The sequence below is a fragment of the Olea europaea genome, unplaced genomic scaffold (genome assembly GCF_002742605.1).
Source record: "Olea europaea var. sylvestris unplaced genomic scaffold, O_europaea_v1 scaffold1082, whole genome shotgun sequence".
NCBI lineage: Eukaryota > Viridiplantae > Streptophyta > Magnoliopsida > Lamiales > Oleaceae > Olea > Olea europaea.
The window spans coordinates 364,005-371,036 of NW_019228177.1; positions in this window are offsets into that span (position 1 = coordinate 364,005).

Consider the following 7,032-nt stretch of genomic DNA (forward strand, 5'->3'; position numbering starts at 1 on the left):
TCAAGAAACTTATTCTCTTATGGTAAATTTGATCATTTGATTAGTTTTAGGCATCTGGATTGGCTTGAAATTAAGTATACATTTTGCCTTTCTTGATTTTGTCATCAGTAACCTAGATATCACTTTTGGTAACATAAATCGCCGCCTTCTTACAGATATACCCTATATTGGTCCTTCGTACAATTTTGATTTGGTAAGTGATCAACAACGCAAATTGTTTGAAGTGCTCCAATATAATTCAATCAACTATCTGTTGATAACTATCATTGTACTTTTTTTTCATAATTTTTTTTTTCAATTTGATGACGAGACCTATGAAAAATAATTTATTTTCATGATTATTAACTACCCCGAACCAAGATACGAACCGAATCGAACCAAAGTCAACTTACATGATTATGGTAGACAACAAAATTGATGGTTCGGTGATGATTTTGGCCGAACCGTTGCCAACCTTAGATTTGAGATGTAAATTGGGGAAATTGATTGACTTGTATATATTTTTTCATTCCTATATCCTACATTTTTATGTCAGTATTTGGAAGGTAAAAAAGGTTGTGAAGTAAATAAAGAATTATAATTATTGTATGTGGTGTCATTTTTAATTATTATATTTAGTTTAATTTTAATAATATTTAAGTTAATTAATATTTAAAATAACATAAAAATAAAAAATTATAAATTTTCCGTTTTCCATCTCGTCCTGTCCCCATATCTACCTAACCAAATCTCTAATAAACAGAAATGGGGAGTAGAATCTCCATCTGAGCAAGCCTGGCTCCTACTTCCTACTAGAAGGCTTCACTCCCATTTGATGACTTGTTTATTTTATATTTCTACAAAAGTAAGTCTCCATTAGGCTCTCTCTTTAACTTGTTCTGTATATAACGTTTCATTGGAGACTTTTGAGAGTCGAGATCCTACTTTATTTTTTTTAAATATATTTTTAATTTTAAGCTTAAAAGCATAAATAAAATTTATAATAAGAGTGGGAGTGACTCAACGCAGAGATCGTGATCTACACTCGTCTTGATTCCTTGACTAACCTAAGAATCTCTACATAAATTAAAGAGGAAATTACACAAATAAAAGTATTTTAACTTCACTGTGCAAAAATCAGGTGTAAAGATTTTTTACTCATAATTTAAGTATTGTATTAACAATTGAATATTACACACTCTACCAAATTCCATACTAACCATAAATCATTTTCTTCTCCCTATTCATATTTGTGCCATTTTCCCCACACCTGTCACCATCCTAAAATCGACGAATATCGCCCACGATGACAAGCTCTATCTCTCTGTGGCACAACACGATCTATTTCTGTGGCTCGATCTCTCTCTCTCTCTCTCTCTCTCTCTTTCTTGTTATATTCTACATCCGTCTCTTTGTTGGTACGATCTAGTGGTGGTGTAATGTGGGGGTGATGTCTGTGTTGTTGGCAGAGACGAGGGTAGAGGGAGGGGCAGGTTTGGGATTTTTTGCTGGGTGGTGGTTGCGGTGTGGTGTAGTGATGTCTATATTGTTGGGAATGACGGGGATGGTGGTGGATCTGGTGGCAGGCGATGTGGGTGGAGGTGGTGGTGGGTTGGTTTTTTTTTTCTTTTTTTTTAATTGGGTTGTAGTTGTGGTGTGGTGTGGTCAGTCGATGTTGTCGGCATCAATGGAGATGGTGGTTGAACTAGTGTCTGCGACGTGGATTGAGGTGGTGGCGATTTTGTGATTTTTTTGGTCGATGGTGGTTGATCTTAGGGCCGAACATAGTCCGGTTCGATCCAAACCTACCTGAAATTTTCAAGTATTTAGTAAATGAAATCGTCGGGTCCAAATTTAATTATGGAACCTTTCAGGTTTGGTTCCATACGGTTCTGAGGTTTCGTATTATAATTGATATTTTTTAATATTTACAAAGTTACATTAATTTAACTAACGATATGTTCAATTTTAATTCTTATAAAATAACGTAGTCCAATCTTATGTGTCTTTTGCCTTTCTTTTTTGCTGAGTTTTTCATAGGTTTGATTGTTGAAATCACATGAATGGAAAATAACGAGCTCAAAATAATTAAAAGAGGTGTTTTTTAGCTTCAATTTGATTTTTTCAGAACGATAAAAATAGCACTACGGTAAAGTAACAGATTTGGATAAAACTTAAGTCAATTTGATTAAGTTGGTTTTAAACTAAAAATTAGAAATAGGAAATCATATTTTTGGATTTGAACTAAATTAACTAGTTAACAAATTTATTTAGAAAAAATAAAATTTGGTTAATTAAAATAAATTAATTAAAAACTTAGGGAGCTTCGGTTCTTATTCGATTATTCGGTTCTTGATCTAGACCCGAGAATCGAACAAAATTCGTCGATTTTCAATTCAGATAGTCGTTCGGGTATTTAACTTAAGAAGAACCGCTTTATTCGGTTCGGTTCGATTCGAGAGTTTTGTCTAACCCTAGTTAATTTGGTAACGGCGATGGAGTAGAGGTATTGGCGGATTTGGGGTGTGGAGGAGATAGAGATGGAGGTTCCCTACGATTGTTTTGGATATTGGGTTGTTAGTGATGGTGGTGGTAGTGCAATAGTGGTAGTGGTGGTGGTAGAATGTTATAGTGGTGGTTGTTGGTGGTGGTGGAGGAGGTTGTTGATGGTTGGAGATCTAATAGTGGCGACAATTGTGGTTTTTGTTAGCAGTTGATTGGATATTCTGGTGACGATTTTGTTGGTTGTAATGGTTGTGGTATTGGTGTTGATGGTGGAGCTATTGTGATGGTGACGACGATGAAGGGGTTGGTGGTGGATCTGGTGGCGATGATAGGGGAGGTAATATGTAACCCGTTATTTGGTGTACGTGACCAACTATTAGATTCTTTGTAACTAATTATTAAACTGTGACATTAAAATTCGATAATTTGTGACTAAAAATTAATTTGTGATCAACAAATTTGAAAATATGTGATCGATTAGATAAACTGTGGCCTATAATATTTTTTTTTTTTACTTCTGATCAATAAAATAAACTGTGACTTATAAATTTTTGATCTGCGACCTATAAAATTTTTAATTTGTATCAAAATAATTCGTGACCAATTAATTTGATAATATGTGACAAGTAAATAAGTTATGACTTATAAATTATGTACATGTGATCATTAATTATATAATTGTGACCTCATTATATTTAATTAAATAAATATTTTTAATTAATTATTTAATACTTGAATTTTGCATTTTGAAACTTGAAACCTAAAAATTGAATTGTTTCATAGTTGACACTCCACTTTTTGAATTTTTCCCTCAATTAAATTTAAAGATTTGGAGGAATAAATGATAAATCATAACATGTATTACTAGGGGCGGATGGGTACGCCTAGGGCCATGACATTTTTAAAGGAATTTTTTTTTGTATCAGTCCAGTAGAAATTTTTTTACTCCCCTTACTCTGCTAAGCTGTATTTTATTTATTATATTACTGATTATTATATATTTTCATAAATGACTTGTTCTTTTATAGTATATAAACATTACCATATGTAAATTCAAGTGCATGATACATTGCGATGTTCACTTCGTTTATCTTAAATGATCTTGTATCATCCAAACGTATATATTGTTAATGACAATCAAGAAATACATTTTTGTAACTTATAAATCACGGAATTTTTTAAACTAATGTGCAATTAACTACAAAATTGTGTGTTAGAAGAGTTAATAGATTTCAGATTAAGAAAAAAGTATTCTAAAATAACATTAAATAGATAGGGTTACACTGGTACCACATTTTTTAGGAATAGTAACATAATTTTTATAAGTAGAGCCATATTTATAAGGGAAAATTGTAGTCGCGATACTAAAACTTTATGTAGACTTGACCCAAACTTTTCATTTGTATCAGTCACAATGCTAAACTTTTCAAAAACTCACACTTGGAGTCCAAATAGATGGTTTCTGATAGCTTAACCGTTAGTTTATTAGACCTAATATTGACCATAATTTTGATTAATTTTAAAATGATAAAATTGTAGCTTTACCTCTTTCAATAAAAAACATAATGACAATTTATTAATAATTAAATAAAAAAGCCAAAAATCAAACACAAAATCAACTATCCACAACCATCCCCTTCTTCCCCAACCTCCTTGCCCCAAAACCACCAGTGGCAAAGTAGATACCAGAACCGCCTATCCCATCCCAGTGTCATTGCTCCTTCCACCCACAAACCATCCACTAACGGAATACACACTCTAAACTTGCATACAGTTGAAACATTTTCTATTAAAATCCCAAACCCACAATATAAATCTCACTCTTAGTTTGTACAAGTAAATGAACCGAGCAGAAAAGAAGCACTGGGCATTGGGTTCTCTTATGATATTATGCAGTTTATTTGGCATCCACATTCTGCCTCAATAGATGAATTTGATGCCTATGAGTTCACTGTAACGCAATTTGGAATTGCTTATTATGATAAAGTTGTAGGGTCTAGTCCTGAATTTGTTAATGGGCAACTAAATAACGTAACTGAAGCATCATTTTTGGGTGTAGCCTAGAATCTGCAAGGGGTAGAAGAAATGGAGGCATATTTGGGGAGGAGGTAGAGACCTAAGTTATAACTTATGGTATATTCAGATCCCTAAATGTGCTGACAGTGTTGCTTGGTGCTCTTAAGACAAAAGATAAGTAGAAATGTTGCTTGTAAGATGAGGCAATATACAAGGAAGTGTTGTTCGGTACACTTTAAGATCAATTTGGGCTTTTGACAAGATATGTTACAGAAGTTTAGAATGAACCCGAGATCAATTGTATTAATCATATTGAATGAGCAAGTACACGGAATATACATGTGTTCAGTGTATGCAAATCTGAGTTTACGAGTGGTTGTAGAAATGTTATTAGTGTGGATGGATGCCATTTGCAAGGTTGTTATCGGTGGAATTAAGTTAACAGTAGTTGGACAAGACGCTAATAATTGTATCTACCCAGAGACATGCTGTTGTGGAAAAGGATAATACAAAAGCTTGGAGATGGTTCATGAAGTATTTGGCAGAGGACATTGAAATGGAAAACTGATACGGGCCCCGTTTGGTACACATTGATATAAAAATGAGAATGAAAAATATAGTCGTTACGGACCCCACACAAGAGATAGAAAGTTAAATATGGTGGCTTGATGTGATGGATAACGATCATATTTTTCATTTTAATGGGCAAATAATGGGAAACAAATGGGAGCATAGATGGACATTGAAAACAGACAGGCAAAATGTACTTCAAAATGTATGCGATGAGTTGTTCCTGGAGGCTGAACATTGATTTTGTATACGACATATATACACAAACTTCTTCAACGCAGGATTCAAGAGCAAAATTCTTGAGGATTTTATTTGGTGTGCAACATAGTCGACACTTTCCCTGAATACAAACTATAGATGCAAAAAATTCGCGAAGTAAAAGATGCTGCAAATATTGGCTGGTATAGAGGCACCCTCAACAGTGGAGTCAATCACATTTTGTAGTACGTTCAAATAGTGTCATTTTACTTAATAACGGATGCAAAGTTTTCAACAAGACGTTGCTAAATGATAAAGAAAAGTTGATATTGAATATGCTTACATTGATGCAGATGGCTTTCATGACATGGATATAGAAAATGTGGCACGTAGAATGCAATTATAGGACATGTCGTCGATCTTGAGGAACTAACATGTGCATGCAAGAAATAGGATATCACGTGTATATCGTGTATGTATGATGTTGACGTGATACAAAGTACAGGAATGAGCCAGAAGATATTGTTGACAACTGTTATATTATTGAAACTTACATGAGATGCCACAATAATATCATGAACCCAATCAATGTAAAATTATTGTGGCCTAAGGACGATGCACTTGAATTATCCCCCCAAAATGGATTGTGCCACACAAGAGAAAAAAATTGAAAATGTGCCAGTTGATGTAAGTATAATCCTTTATTAGCATATTAACTGTAAAATATTTTTACTATCACACTTAGTAATGTAAGTAAGTGTTATATGTAATTTCTATCTTCGAAACAAGATTGGGTAGAAGCCGGAATAAAGCCAGCTCAATCCAATTGCAACATATCGATTAATGAACAAGTAAGACAACATTAAGTTGAATTTCTTTGTTTGATTTAATGAAATCTATTCGATATTAATTATTACAGTTTGGATTCGTTTGTTTGATCTCATAGGGTAAAACAATAGCCGTAAGTGGAAAGGGATCATTGAGCCAAAACGTGCGTGAAGACTATCAAATGCAGTTCATACCAACACCTATGGTTGCGAGAGAATCACATACATGTATTGTAACATCCCAAAATTTTTGAATAAAAATTTATTTATTATCTATATTATTTCGAAAGTCGAGGGACTAAGTCAAAATATATTCTTAAATTTTTTTTCGGTTCAAATATGTGAATTTTGATAGAGTGAGTATAAGTATATAAATATTATACTCGTTAGATAGCTCGTATTTAATTATGCATTTTAGGCCCGAGAAAAAATTAATTCGGATAAGTTAAGCCTAAGATATTGACCTTTGAGGAAATTGGTATTTTATAGTATTTTATTTGATTAGTTTATATCATGAGGCTGCCACGTGTATGGTGATTGAGTGTATTATTTTAATAATTAATTTATTTGTTTTGATTTGGGAGTTGATAAAGGTAGCTAGATTTCCACGTGAAGAAATTGTAGAAAAAGGGTGATTTTATTTTAATAGTATTTTTCTTTTGGAGAAAGAAAAGGGCAGATAATAGTAGTCAAATAATTTTAATATTTGCTTTGGTACTAGAAATCTTGTCCACCGTACTCTATTATAGTAAGATTGAATAACACATAGATATTTATGTTCAAGATGCTAGATTTGATGAATAATTGAAGTTGATTTATGATTTTAGTTTTAAGATAATCATGACTGCACGTGTATAATAATAATAATCCCAAGCACAGGCTATGATAAATTTTGATTGTTAATCATAATCCTAATTTGATTAGGATAAATGCTAAT